Source organism: Homarus americanus, unplaced genomic scaffold (genome assembly GCF_018991925.1).
Source record: "Homarus americanus isolate GMGI-L3 unplaced genomic scaffold, GMGI_Hamer_2.0 scaffold19179, whole genome shotgun sequence".
In the NCBI taxonomy this organism is placed as follows: Eukaryota; Metazoa; Arthropoda; class Malacostraca; order Decapoda; family Nephropidae; genus Homarus; species Homarus americanus.
Window position 1 is genome coordinate 230,262 of NW_024754174.1, and position 14,739 is coordinate 245,000.

Genomic DNA, 14,739 nt, shown 5'->3' on the forward strand with positions numbered 1-14,739 from the left:
TGTTCTTATATCTATCGGTGCGGGCTCTTATGGGCTGAATTTTGTTGTAGTGGCGGACTGCGCGAGTTGGGTGGGGGGCTGCAGGAGGTGGCGATGACGAGGGTGGTGTATTAGTTGGCTGCCAAACCTTTCCAGTGCTTGGTGGTGGAGGTCACTGAGGGATGGCATTTCCAGGGTGGAGAGAGCGTTGGTGTAGCCGGAGTATTCTGCGCCGAGCATGACTCTGCAGGCCCTTTTCTGTACCTTCTGTAGCCGACGTTGTTGGGTGGAGTTGAGAGAAGACGACCAGGCTGGTGATGCATACGTGTGTGTGTGTGTGTGTGTGTGTGTGTGTGTGTGAATCTTAATCTAAATACTCATAATATCTTTCCAACAGCCATATATTAAATAAAATCATAGAATATCCAAACCTTAAACGAATACTTATAAGCTAACTATTAAATACTTACAAATATCATATAAGTTAAAGTAAATCACTTATTTTTCCCTTAGTTTTCCTTTGCTTTTTCTAAGTCATTGGTTCATTATTTTGAAACACTAAACCATTAGGTATTCTTATTCACCCCGAAGCTTCGAATCATCAGCCATACATTGATTTACAGACTCTCCTTCATAGACATGTGTCGGGTTGAGGCTCCGAACCTGCAACGCTTACTGCATCTCTTAGTAGGTGAAGCTTTGAATCAATAAACCCTCTCCAAAGGTCATCTCACTAAAGCTCCCAAATTTCAACTTTTACGATCACTTTACCCGGAGTCGAAGCACTGAACCTTCACTTGCTGCAGGGGTTCATCAGGGTTAAAGTTCTGAACTCTTGATTTAATCTTTATAAAATTTTGGACAAGTAACTCTTTGACCATCCATCTAAGCGGTTAATAACATTCGATAATTCATAAAAAAAACCCGCATATAAGTAAGTTTCTGTTCATTTCTCTTAACTTTATCTCCACCAGTGTTCATTATCTTCTAAACCATTACCTGAACCAGTTGAACCATCACATGAACCAGTTGAACCTTCACATCAACCAGTTGAACCATCACATGAACCACAATAATCAACTTTCTCAACCCAATTTACAAAAGATTTAAATGAATTCCAGAATATATTTGGATCATGCGGCGATTTGCTCTCCCAGGTAATATCACCTGAATATTAACCAACCTGATGTTACCTGGGCATTCGGTAAGGTTAGGTTACGTTAGGATGGTTAATTTTCAAGTGGAATTAACTGGGAGGGTAAATCATCATGTAATCGATGTTTCACGGCTTTTAATCAACCATAAAACTCATTTTTTTTAAATATACTCCTAAGTGCATTAAAGTTTTGAAGCTTCTATACAATCATGTGATTTGTGTGTGTGTGTGTGAATCGAAACCTTGCAGTCCAAATCACTCGCGAATAAATATTTTTATTTCATTTTTTTCCACTTAACATAATACATAAGCCAAAGTCCTGAAGTTCCGAATCACTTCACACGAAACACTTAACTCCCTTTATCCCAGAACAATTTATCAAAACTCGACACATTGAAGCACCGAATGAATCACAAAAAATCCCACCTAAACTTTCCTTCTTTGCCCACACGGAAAGTATATGTATTTTATTTTGATCTCAAGTCTCGCCAAAACTCGAGACTCGATACAATCCCGAGGGTGACCAAAAAAACTCTGCTCTATCGCGATCAATCTTCATCAGCGGGCAATATCCTGGTCCCACTCCACCCCCATCACCCCACCCCATCACCCCTTACTCCCTCCACCCACCCCCCCTCGAACGCCTTACCTGCCGAGGGGAGGGGCTGCAGATTCCCCTCATTATGGACCTATTTCCCCTCACGCCCTCAGGTCCTCCGGTGAGGTCGAGGAGAAGGAGGGGGGGGGGAGAGGAGGAGAGAGGATGAAGAAGGGAGAGAATGGGAGGAAAGAGGAGAAGGGAAGAGGAACAGGGAATGAAACAGGGCGAATTGGGTGGGAATTAGAAGATGGATAAAAGAGAAGAATGAGAACGAGAAAGGGGAGATGATGATGGAGGAAGATTTTAACGAGAATCAGAAGACGGGAAGAGAAGGAGAAAGAGACGCAGAAAGAGAAGTGGAATGTGAAGATGAGAAATAGAAACAGGAGAAAGAGAGAGAAAAGAAACAAAAAATAATGGAAAATAAGAATAAAAAAGAAACGGAAGATGTGGGAAGATGATGAATTGGTGAACGAAGATGAGAAATAGGATAGGGAAAGAAGAGTGAATGAATGAAATACTAAGAAGAAGGAAGAAAGGAAATTTAAATCAGAGAAAAGGAGTTGGAAGGAGCGAAGGAAATATATGTGAGAGAGAGAGAGAGAGAGACAGAGAGAGAGTAGGTAGATAAAGTTGAAGGTGCATTGTGATTTAAGCACACACACACACACACACACACACACACACACACACACACACACACACGGTCATCTCCCCTCACTCATCTGGTGACTTATACGGTTTCCTGTTCATGGTCTGAGAGAGGCTGATGAGGAAACATTCTCTCTCTCTCTCTCTCTCTCTCTCTCTCTCTCTCTCTCTCTGGGTTACTTTATTACTCTTTCTCATTAATTTTCTCTAATTTTAGGGGTTGTTTCTCCCCCCCCTCCACATTTTCTTTCTATCTCCCCCACTATATATCTTTTTCATTACACCACCTCCACCACCACCACTACCTTTACCACCACTACCATACCACACTCCTTTACCTACCACCACCACCACCACCACACCTTTACCACCACCACCTACTACCACCACCTCCCACCACCCACCACTACCACCTCTACCACCTCCCACCTCTACCACCTTTGCCACCACCACCACTACCACTTTACACACTAATACACATACTACCACCACCACCACTACCACCACCACTACCACCTTTACCACCACACTACCACCTTTACCACCACCACCACTACCACCTTCACCACCACCACTACCACCCACCACCACTACCACCTTTACCCACCACCACGAGACAGAAAATAAAATAATCATACGACATTTCACGATGACCTTCCCAACCCTCCATCTTCTGACCATTCCTCCTCTCTTCTCTACCACCTCTTGGCCCCACTTTTACGGAGGAGGGGGGTGTGTGATTCTGTATGATTCTGTGATTCTGTATGGTCTAGTGATTTTCAGTGTATTGTGTGCTTCTTAAGGCGTCTTGGTGATTCATAAGGCGTCTTGGTGATTCTGTGTGAGTTGATTCTTTGTGATTCTGCGTGATTCTTAATGATTCTTGGTGATTTACTTTGTTATTGGATGCCTTGGCGTGATTCTCGGTGATGACTCATTCCTGACAGGTGATTCGTGATATCCATGACTGGGTGCTTCCTAGTTGACTCCTTAGTGACTACCACGATTCACATTTCTGCGTCATTAGTGTGATTCTTGGCACGATTCTTTATGTACGATTCTTCTTGTGCGTTTATCTAAAAATCTTTCTCCCTTCCTCTTTTTTTTTGTCTATTCTCCCTTTCTTCTCTCACTTCCTCTTTCTCCCTGACTCTCCCTGACTCTCTCTCTCTCTCTCTCTCACACACACGAGAGATAGATGAGAGATAAAGTAGAGGTAGGTGAGAGACAGAGATGAGGCAGGAGTGAGAGACGGAGATGAGTGAGAGATGAGGCAGGAGTGAGAGACAGAGATGGATGAGAGAATAGGTAGGAGTGAGAGACAGTGATGAGTGAGAGATGAGGTAGGAGTGAGAGACAGTGATGAGTGAGAGATGAGGCAGGAGTGAGAGACAGAGATGAGTGAGAGATGAGGCAGGAGTGAGAGACAGAGATGAGTGAGAGACAGAGATGAGTGAGAGATGAGGTAGGAGTGAGAGACAAAGATAATCTGACGGTACTTAACTATAAAGGATTTTCCCTCTTTTCCTTCTTTCCTTCCTCCTCGTAGTCTTCCTTCTTCCCTCCCTCCCTCCCTCCCTCCCTCCCTCATTTACATAACGTCAGGGTAAAGCGGCAACACAACGGTCTATAATAAGACATTCTTAAGACCCACCTCATGGGCCTCAGCTTATAGGCCTCAGTTCATAGGCCTCAGTTTATAGGCCTCAGTTTATAGGCCTCAGTTCATAGGCCTCAGTTTATAGGCCTCAGTTCATAGGCCTCAGTTCATAGGCCTCAGTTCATAGGCCTCAGCTCAAAGACGTTAGGCCATAGGCGTCACTTAATAAGCCGGGACTCATACACCTTACTCCTATATAATAAAGAACGCCGTTACGAGCAGACAGCAGCGCCAGACGAATCATCGCCCACCATTCACCTACCACCTCTGGCGTTCCGTTAGTCTCGGTAGGTCATTATCGGCTATCATGTGAGATCTTCAAGTTAATAAGTATACCGCCCCTAAGTATGACAGGTAAGATTAAGTGAATTAAGTCTAGCTGGTAAATTAAAGTAAATCTTGTAGGTAAAGTAAATCTTGCAGGTAAAGTAAATCTTGCAGGTAAAGTAAATCTTGCAGGTAAAGTAAATCTTGCATTTTAAGTTCAGCAGCGAAGAACAAATTCCATGAACGTAAACAGAAGCTCTTGTTGTCTGAAACTTGGGAAAACAAAAGAAACATTGGTGTTGATTGGTTGAGCTCCGGCAGGTACGAAATGGACTTTCTGATTGGTTAAAAAGAACAGAGGTGAACATAACCCTGTGAAACGGCTCTTCTGATAGGTTGAGAGTCAGGAAAGAATTTTATGCCTGAGAAAATTGACTTATGGCAGAATATATTATAATGGCTTAGGAATTCACGCTATAAGACGAAACGGGTTAGGAAAATATTAACCAACTGAAGTTATTAATTAAAGAGAGATTTTATAGAGAAGCAATGAATTGATTTGATGTGTATATGGAAAAGTGTTTAGGTTAGGTTAGGTTACGAAAGAAGGAAGGAAGGAAGGAAGGAAGGAAGGAAGGAAGGAAGGTCCCTCAGTGGCTCTAGTCTTAGTTTATGGGAGGTGTTCGCATGTCCAATACTCTTTATAGTGCTGGCTAGTTTTTGCTATTTTCCTCTTTTTCCCCCTCCTCCTTTTCCCCCCTCCTCCTCCTTCTTTCCCCCTCCTCCTCCTCCTTTTCCCCTCCTCCTCCTCCTTTTCCCTCCTCCTCCTCCTCCTCCTCCTCCTTTTCCCCTCCTCCTCCTCCTTTTCCTCCTCCCTCCTTTTCCCCTCCTCCTCCTCCTTTTCCCCTCCTCCTCCTCCTTTCCCTCCTCCTCCTCCTTTTCCCCTCCTCTTTTTCTCTTCTCTTCTTTCCTCGTGCTTCGTCTTTTTCTTCTCCTCATTCCTCCTTTCTTCCTTCTCCTCCCCTTCCCCTCATCCTCCTTTCTTCCTCCTCCTGCTTCCTCTTTTTCATCTCCTCATTCTTCTCTTCTTTTTCCTCCTTTTCCTGTCTTTTTCCTCCTCACCCTCTTCTGTTTCCTCACCTTCTTCCTGTCTCCCTCCTCCTCCTCCTCCCTTCCATTTATCTTCTTCCTCTACCCTCCTTCCTTCCTTTCCTTCCATTTATTTTATTCATTCTCTATCATTTTCCCTTCTTTCTTCCTGTTTCCCTATTCCTTATTTTCTTATTTTTCATCGTCTTCAATTCCTCTTTCTTGTTCCCTTTTCTTTCTTCTCTGGGGAAGGGAGGAGAAGGAAGGAATGGGGGTAAGGAAGAGGGAGGGAAGGAGAAAAAGAGGAAGGAAGGAGGGAGGGGAAGACGGAGGGGGTTGCTGACAGACCGTCGACCATAATCATTACAAGACTATCAGGCTGTGTCACCACGCCCTACACACACACACACACACACACATTCTTACCTGCAAGCACGGACAAAAATACACACACAAAGAAGGACACACACACGTATACACAAAACGTACAGGTACACACGTAAATGCACACGTATACAGTACATCTCATGTAGACACAGTCACTTACACAATCATTTACGTATTTACACACAAACACTTTAACACTTTTACATACGCATACACGAACTTTTATACACTCACGCACACACGCATGCATATACTTACACAAACACACTTACACAGAATCACATTTACGTACAAACACTAATTTCACACACACACACACACACACACACACACACACACACACACACTCATTTACATGCATTCATATACACACTTGCGGTCATACACACCCTACGTCCATCCAAATATATATATACACACGCACACACCTAGAGCAGGTACACACAGCACGTACACAGGCCACATACAGCAGGTACACAGGACCACACAGGGCCACACACAGCAGGTGCACAGGACCACACAGGGCCACACACAGCAGGTACACTGGACTACACACAGGGCCACACACAGCAGGTACACAGGACCACAGGGCCACACACAGCAGGTACACAGGACCAACACAGGCCACACACAGCAGGTGCACAGGACCACACAGGCCACACACAGCAGGTACACAGGACCACACAGGCCCACACACAGCAGGTACACAGGACCACACAGGGCCACACACAGCAGGTACACAGGACCACACAGGGCCCACACACAGCAGGGTACACAGGACCACACAGGGCCACACACAGCAGGTACACAGGACTACACAGCAGGTACACAGGACTACACAGCAGGTACACAGGACTACACAGCAGGTACACAGGACTACACAGCAGGTACACAGGACTACACAGCAGGTACACAGGACTACACAGCAGGTACACAGGACTACACAGCAGGTACACAGACTACACAGCAGGTACACAGGACTACACAGCAGGTACACAGGACTACACAGCAGGTACACAGGACTACACAGCAGGTACACAGGACTACACAGCGCGGGGCGAGGCAGCGTTGATTACAGTGGCTGGCTGGCCGCTCGGGACCTCGGGAGTAAATTACTATTGACACCCTTCATTCTTATACGGAACGTACACTGGGGAACGGAGGCCCTTCCTTCTCTCCCTGCTTACGTTCCCCTGTTGCTATATCGTTTACGTTCCCCTGTTGCTATACTGTTTACGATCTCCCGTTCTTGAGTTGCTATACCGTTTACGACCTGTTGTTGAGAGAGAGAGAGAGAGAGAGAGAGAGAGAGAGAGAGATGACCACACACACTATACACTTACACTAAACAAACACGTGCACATCATTACAACAAACACACACACACACACACACACGCACACACACACCATATTGTCTCTTTAACTCATTCTGTCTCTATATTCAAAAGTCTTCAGGTAAACACCCTTAATTACCTTAGTGTGTATGTGTGTAGATTAGTTAAATTAGTGGACTACGAGCTTCTCTGTTCAGCGGGAGGGAAGTCGATCAAAGTTTAGGTCGACGCTTACATAGTCTGACAAACTGTGTTGGCCTCCTGCCTCACCTTCCATACCTGAGTAGGGAAGGTGTTAATTGGGACGTTTTTCAGGCAGGTGTTAATTGGGATGCTTTTGAGGCAGGTGTCATGGTGAACGTTTTTGAGGCAGGTGTTAAGTGGAACGTTTTTGAGGCAGGTGTCATGGTGAATGTTTTTGAGGCAGGTGTTAAGTGGAACGTTTTTGAGGCAGGTGTTAAGTGGAACGTTTTTGAGGCAGGTGTCATGGTGAACGTTTTTGAGGCAGGTGTTTCTAAGGACGAACATTCTCACTGTAAACGTTTTTGAAGTTGACGTCACGACAAACGTTCCTGAACATAGACGACACAGTAAGCGCTTCTAGTGATTGACGCTAAAGCAAACGTTTGTAGCAGTAACTACTCGAGAAAATGTGTGCTCTCTCTCTCTCTCTCTCTCTCTCTCTCTCTCTCTCTCTCTCTCTCTCTCTCTCTCTCTCTCTCTCTTAGCTGTCTCTCTTTCTCTCCAGCAAAGTTTTCTCAGATGTTTATAAAATCTGTGTGTGTGTGTGTGTGTGTGTGTGTGTGTGTGTGTGTGTGTGTGTGTGTGTGTGTGTGTGTGTGTGTGTGTGTGTGTGTGTGTGTGTGTGTGTGTGTGTGTGTGTGTGTGTGTGTGTGTGTGTGTGTGTGTGTGTGTGTGTGTGTGTGTGTGTGTGTGTGTGTGTGTGTGTGTGTGTGTGTGTGTGTGTGTGTGTGTGTGTGTGTGTGTGTGTGTGTGTGTGTGTGTGTGTGTGTGTGTGTGTGTGTGTGTGTGTGTGTGTGTGTGTGTGTGTGTGTGTGTGTGTGTGTGTGTGTGTGTGTGTGTGTGTGTGTGTGTGTGTGTGTGTGTGTGTGTGTGTGTGTGTGTGTGTGTGTGTGTGTGTGTGTGTGTGTGTGTGTGTGTGTGTGTGTGTGTGTGTGTGTGTGTGTGTGTGTGTGTGTGTGTGTGTGTGTGTGTGTGTGTGTGTGTGTGTGTGTGTGTGTGTGTGTGTGTGTGTGTGTGGCCGTCACTGCGGCCCAGCTGCAAGCCAACATGAACTTCGTAAAATATTCAAACTGAAGTGCTCATCCAACCTCCTCCCCTCTCCTTCATTCCTTCTTCTTCCCTCCTTCTACGTAGGTATCTCATATCTTTCTAATTTTTCCTTCTGTTTCTCTTCCTTTGTGTTCATCTTTTCTGCCTGCTTTACTTTTTTTTTCTCCCACATAATTTATTAGATCTCTCTCTCTCTCTCTCTCTCTCTCTCTCTCTCTCTCCTCTCTCTCTCCCCCCCCTCTCTCTCTCTCTCTCTCTCTCTCTCTGTTCGCTTCTTTCAGCCGCCTTAACCTTCTCAACCTACTCTCAATCCTCCATCCAAACCAAGCTTCACCACACTACCCCCCACCACTACCACCACCACCACCACTCACCACCCACCACCACTCACCACCTCCACCAGACCCCTCATTCGTCACCACTCACCACCATTCACTCCACCCTCACCACCAGACCCCCATTCGTCTTCACCACTTGCTTCCTACCGAAAAATGAGGACTGTGCCAGCTCAGTATATCATAGTTTACCCCCCAGGACTACTGAGGGTCAACACGGTGAGGGAGGTGAGGGTGAGGGGAGGTGAGGGGTGGGAGATAGGGGGGAGGGAGGGGATGGTGGTGAGGGGAAGAGAGAGGGAGGAAAGGGGGAGAGAATGAGAGGTAGAGAAAGAGAAATGGAGAAATGCAAAGGGAGAGAGAGAGAGAGAGAGAGAGAGAGAGAGAGAGAGAGAGATATATATATATATATATATATATATATATATATATATATATATATATATATATATATATATATATATATATATATATTTACGACACCTGAGAGACAAGAGAACAGGAGATAGAAGAGACATTGAGAGACACAAAGATGAGTTAGTGAGGGCTGTTAGTGAGGGTTACTGGTGAGGGCTGCTAGTGAGGGCTGTTGGTGAGGGTTGCTGGTGAGGGCTGATAGTGAGGGCTTGATGAGGGCTGTTGGTGAGGGCTGTTGGTGAGGGCTGTTGTGAGGGCTGTTGGTGAGGGCTGTTGGTGAGGGCTGTTGGTGAGGGCTGTTGGTGAGGGCTGTTAGTGAGGGCTGTTAGTGAGGGCTGTTGGATATTAGCGAAAGAAGGATTGTGATCATGGTGATTTTCGTCTCCTGTCTCTCTCTAACAGACAGACAGACAGACAGAGAGACAGGCGGAGGTTAAGGTACATTACCAAAACACCGTAAAGGATCTGAACGAATAAGAAGACATTAGAAAGTTAGATGAGGTGAGGGGGAGGTGAGGGGGGAGGTGAGGAGGGGAGGTGAGGTGGAGGTGAGGGGGAGAGGGAGGTGAAGGGGAGGTGAGGGGAGGTGAGGGGGGAGGTGAAGGAGGTGGGGTGAGGGCCTAGTGACGAAAGGTAAATAATTCAAGGATATGATCTCTCTCTCTCTCTCTCTCTCTCTCTCTCTCTCTCTCTCTCTCTCTCTCTCTCTCTCTCTCTCTCTCTCTCTCTCTCTCTCTCTCTCTCTACCTTCCCCCACCCCTTCTCTCACTCCCTCAGCTATGACGAGAGAGGTGAGAGCCTCAGTGGACCAGAGACAGACACGCTGTAGTAATGTCAATATCACGTCAGTCACTTCTCCTCTCTCTCTCTCTCTCTCTCTCTCTCTCTCTCTCTCTCTCTCTCGCTACCACTTTGTTTGCAAGGGAAGAGAGAAAGGAGAGAGATGATTGGAGACGGGAATAAGAGAGAGAGAGAGAGAGAGAAGAAAACAAACATAGAATTCAACAGACGGAAAGAGACCCTCATATAATCTATTTTCGTGCATTAGATTCAGGGAAGTTTAAGACATACCAGAAATCAAATACACCGAAATAACTACGATGATCCATATAAGGCAAGACTTGTCCACGCATGCGCAGTTCACCCCACGCTTCTTCCCTCCCTCCCTCCCTCCTTCTTCCTTTCCTTCCCTTCCCTTCTTCCTTCCTTCTTCCTCCTTCCCTCCTCCCTTTCCCTCCTCCCTCCCAAACGTAAACAAAGAGACGCGTAAAACCACATAAATGATTAGAAACAATAAACAGAGAAATAACGAACGAACGAACGAAGGAGAGATAGAGAATCGAAAAGAAATCATAAGAACGGATCAATAAATGTCGATAAATGAAGTGAAATGGTGGAAATGAAAACAAAAATAAGATATATCGATTTGAAGGAAGAATTGGATTATATTTCACTAAGATTTAAGAGAAGGCAAAGGTACGATAAACTGGGGGAGATAAGAGATAATTGATGATAAAAGAGGGAAAGGAAAAGGAGAAAACAAGGACGCAATAAAGCAAGAGAAAGAGAGAGAGAGAGAGGTAGATGACTAAACCAAGAGAGGGTAAATATAGAGCAAAAATTAAACACACATGAGATATAGAAACGAAAGAGAGAAAAACGAAAGAAAGAGAAAGAAAGAGAGAAATGAAATACAAGAAACGAACGAGAATAGCAAAAATTGGAAAGTTAAAATCCCACTCGATTTTTCATTCTTCTATTAATCAGAAAACAAGATAAAAAACAAAACAACAAGAACAAAGGAGAGGAGGAGGAGGAGGAGGAGGAGGAGGAGGAGGAGGAGGGAGGAGGTGGAGGAGGAGGGGGAGGAGGAGGAGGAGGAGGAGGAGGAGGAGGAGGAGGTGGAGGAGGAGGAGAGGAGGAGGAGGAGGAGGAGGAGGTGGAGGAGGAGGGGGAGGAGGAGGAGGAGGAGGAGGAGGAGGCAAGAGACAGACAGAAAGACAGACAGACAGACACAGACAGGTTAATAAACAAATAAAAACAGATAACATACAGTTGGAAAGACAAACACAGATAGATAGATAGATAGATAGATAGATAGATAGATAGAACAGACACAAATATAAGGTGAGACAAAGAACGTGATAAAGAGAGTCAGGTGGTGAGAGAGAGGAAGAGGGGTGGTCAGGTAAAGAGAGAGAAAAGAGAGAGAGGGAGCATGTAGGTAGTCGTAAGTGAGAGAGAGAGGAAGGGAAAGAGGAGAGGAGGAGGAGGAGAAAGGTGAGGTACAGAGAAGGGAGGAAGGAAAGACGGGGGGGAGTAAGGTGAGGGCTGAGAAGGTAGGGAGGAGGAGGGGGTGAAGGGAGGGAAGTTAAAGAGGGTTAGGAGAGGGAGGGGTGGGATAGGGAGTGAGAGAGGGAAGGAGGGAGGGAGTGAGGAAGGTGAGGTGGGATAGGGTCCTCGTGCACGCCCACACCCTGGTTTAAAGGGACTAGACCGAAGCTCCTCTTGCCACACCCACTGTTGGAGTGTGTGCGTGTGTGTGTGTGTGTGTGTGTGTGTACCTTCACCCACAGAGCATGTATGTGTGTATAGTGTAGGTTAGTTTGTCGAGAGAGAGATAGAGAAAGAAAGAGAGAGATGCTTTGGACTCTCTCTCTCTCCCTCTCTCTCTCTCTCTCTCTCTCTCTCTTTCGTGTATCTATGTGCTTATTAATATTCATCGTCTCCACATCACCCTCCACATCACCCTCCACATTACCCTCCACATTACCCTCCACATTACCTCCACATTACCCTCCACATACCCCTCCACATTACCCTCCACATTACCTCCACATATCCCTCCACATCACCCTCCACATCACCCTCCACATCACCTCCACATCACCCTCCACATCACCCTCCACATTACCTCCTCCACATTACCCTCCACATTACCCTCCACATTACCCTCCCACATTACCTCCACATTACCCTCCACATTACCCTCCACATTACCCTCCACATTACCCTCCACATGACCCTCCACATTACCCTCCACATTTCTCTTCTTATTTACACGAGATAATAGGAGAGAGATAGAGAAGAGGAAGAGATTATTATTTATTTGTTGTAATTTTTATTTTATTTTCTGTTGTGATATTTGTTTCTTGGCTACTATATTTTTGTGTCTGTCTGTCTGTCTGTCTGCCTGTCTGCCTGCCTGTCTGTCTGTCTGTCTGTCTGATTTTTTGGTGGGGGTGTTCACTGACTCTCTCTCTCTCTCTCTCTCTCTCATCCCACTCAACCCCCCACCCCTCATGGGGTTATCCCACCATCTCACAACCACAGCATCATTCCCCACCCTCTCAACCTCATCACGACCCTCCCCCTCTCATCCCAGTCAACTGAGCCACGTAGCTGTTGACTCACCACAACCAAGATCCTCAACGTCAAATTCATTCTCTCTCTCTCTCTCTCTCTCTCTTTTTCTTTCTCTCTCTCTCTCGATGATCGTTCAATTTACCACCTAATATCGTTCAACCTCCTGCCACCACCTGGGGAGGAGGAGGGGGGAGACCTCAACTCAAAAATTCCTAAGTTAAAAAATAATCCTTAATTAATTTGTTTACCTGTTTACCTAGACACCTATAACGTGATTACCTGGAACTACGATATTCCTATATTAAATTTACTTATATTTTAATCTTTTATTTATCGTAACTAGAGACGTTCGTACGTTAAAATACGGACAAGAAAAAGTCATTCACGTACGAGCTTTAGTGGATCTGACAGCCACCGTCCTTGATCGAGTTAAGATGATCCAAACGTTATGGGAAAAAAGACGTAGAATTATGAACTATGAGCTGGAGTGAAGGTAGGAGGGGCCTCTACTCTTAATTAGGTTAAGAGGTGCTGGTTTTTTGGGGGGGATTGTCAGAAAGTATTTGGTATCAGTTGGTAGGGTGTGGTATGAAGGAGGAGAGGAAGAGCTAATGTTTTGGTATGTGGTATTATCGGGTATTAGGGACTATAAGAATGACGGTGTTAGGTATATTATGTGTTGTATTAGGATGTATGAGGTACCTGGTGTAAGGTAAATGGTATCATCTAGGGTTAGGAAGTATAAGAAGGAGATTGGTGTATTGGTATTAGATATCTGACGTCATCTGGTAAAAACAGTAGAAAAAAAAATAAATAAAATCTTTCCATCTACTCGTGCTGAGGTTAAGCGGATGGGAAGAAGAGATTAAACAAGGTCATAACAATAGGTTATCCTAGGTCATGACGTCAAGAGGAAAGAGGTAAGGTCACATAGGTCACAGGTCATGCTCCCTCCCCCCAACCATTGTACTATACCTTCAGCTGCAGGTAAGGTTAATTGACCTCTGGGTATTCAAGTTACCTGTAAGAGAAGAGAGAAATAGATTAATACATGGAATTAACCAGAAATATTTAAGTTAAGGTTAGAGGGTTAATTATAGTTTGTTTAAGTAATTATGTGGTTAGGTTAGGTTAAGTTAGGTTAGGTTAGGTTAGGTTAGGTTAGGTTAGCGCTATCAGGCAATCTATGTACAGTATATCCATTTCGACACCTAAACCACATGACTCTCTCTCTCTCTCTCTCTCTCTCTCCTCCAGGTCTAAAACCCTCGGTGCTTCCTTCACAAAATCAACAAACCAGAAAAAACCCAAATGAATTTAACTCGACACGACTCTGAAGCCCGAGCACTGATTCATTAGCAGCTCAAACACAAGCTTCATTTGATACCTCGAAATCATGACGAAACTGGATCAGGTTGTATTTTTTTTTCTTCTTCTTCTCCTGAAATTAGGGACGTCGTTTTAGCCGTGTGTCGTATTGTGAGTCGAGGAATGAGGTAGTTCAGGGTCTTCGGTTGATCTGAAGCAGAGCGTTCGTACCAATGAAGCAATATCATTTTCTGTCTCGTGTGTCTGTTAAATGGGTAACTCTTGTAAATTTACGAGGAGGGACTATTGTATCCATGTAGGGATTCATGTATATATTTTTACCTGTGTATCTTTGCATGTATTAACTGGTGTATTTTTGTATGTATTATGTATGAAGTTTGTATTTACCCAATATGTTAGGTGAGTAATTTAATACCTTCATTATTCTCAAACTGCCCTCAAACCCACCCTCCCTCCCCCTTAACCTCATCCTTCGTTTTGACCTCTTCCTCTCCTACCCCTTCTCTTCTCCCTCACCCTCTCTTCTCCCTCACCCTCTCTTCTCCCTCACCCTCTCCCTCACCCTCTCTTCTCCTCACCCTTTTCTCCCTCACCCTCTCTTCTCCCTCACCTTCTCTTCTCACCCTCTCTTCTCCCCTCACCTCTCTTCTCCCTCACTCTCTCTTCTCCCTCATCTCTTCTCCCCTCACCCTCCTCTCCCCTCTCTTCTCCCCTCAAACTTTTCTCCCCACCCTCTCTTCTCCCTCACCTTCTCTTCTCTCAACTCTCTTCTCTCCCTCACCCCTCTTCTCCCTCACCCTCTTCTCTCTCCACCTTCTTTCTCCCTCGGCCCTCTCTCCCTCAAACTTTTCTCCCCTCCTCACCCTCTTCTCC

The 14,739-nt window shown here is 45.3% G+C and overlaps 1 protein-coding gene across 3 annotated transcripts in view; it reads right to left on the bottom strand.

Moving 5' to 3' along the window:
- The window catches only part of LOC121855708 (vesicular acetylcholine transporter-like), a 91,694-nt gene that overhangs the window by 36,023 nt on the left and 40,932 nt on the right, over positions 1-14,739 (bottom strand). The gene's annotated exons all lie outside the window — the stretch shown is intronic.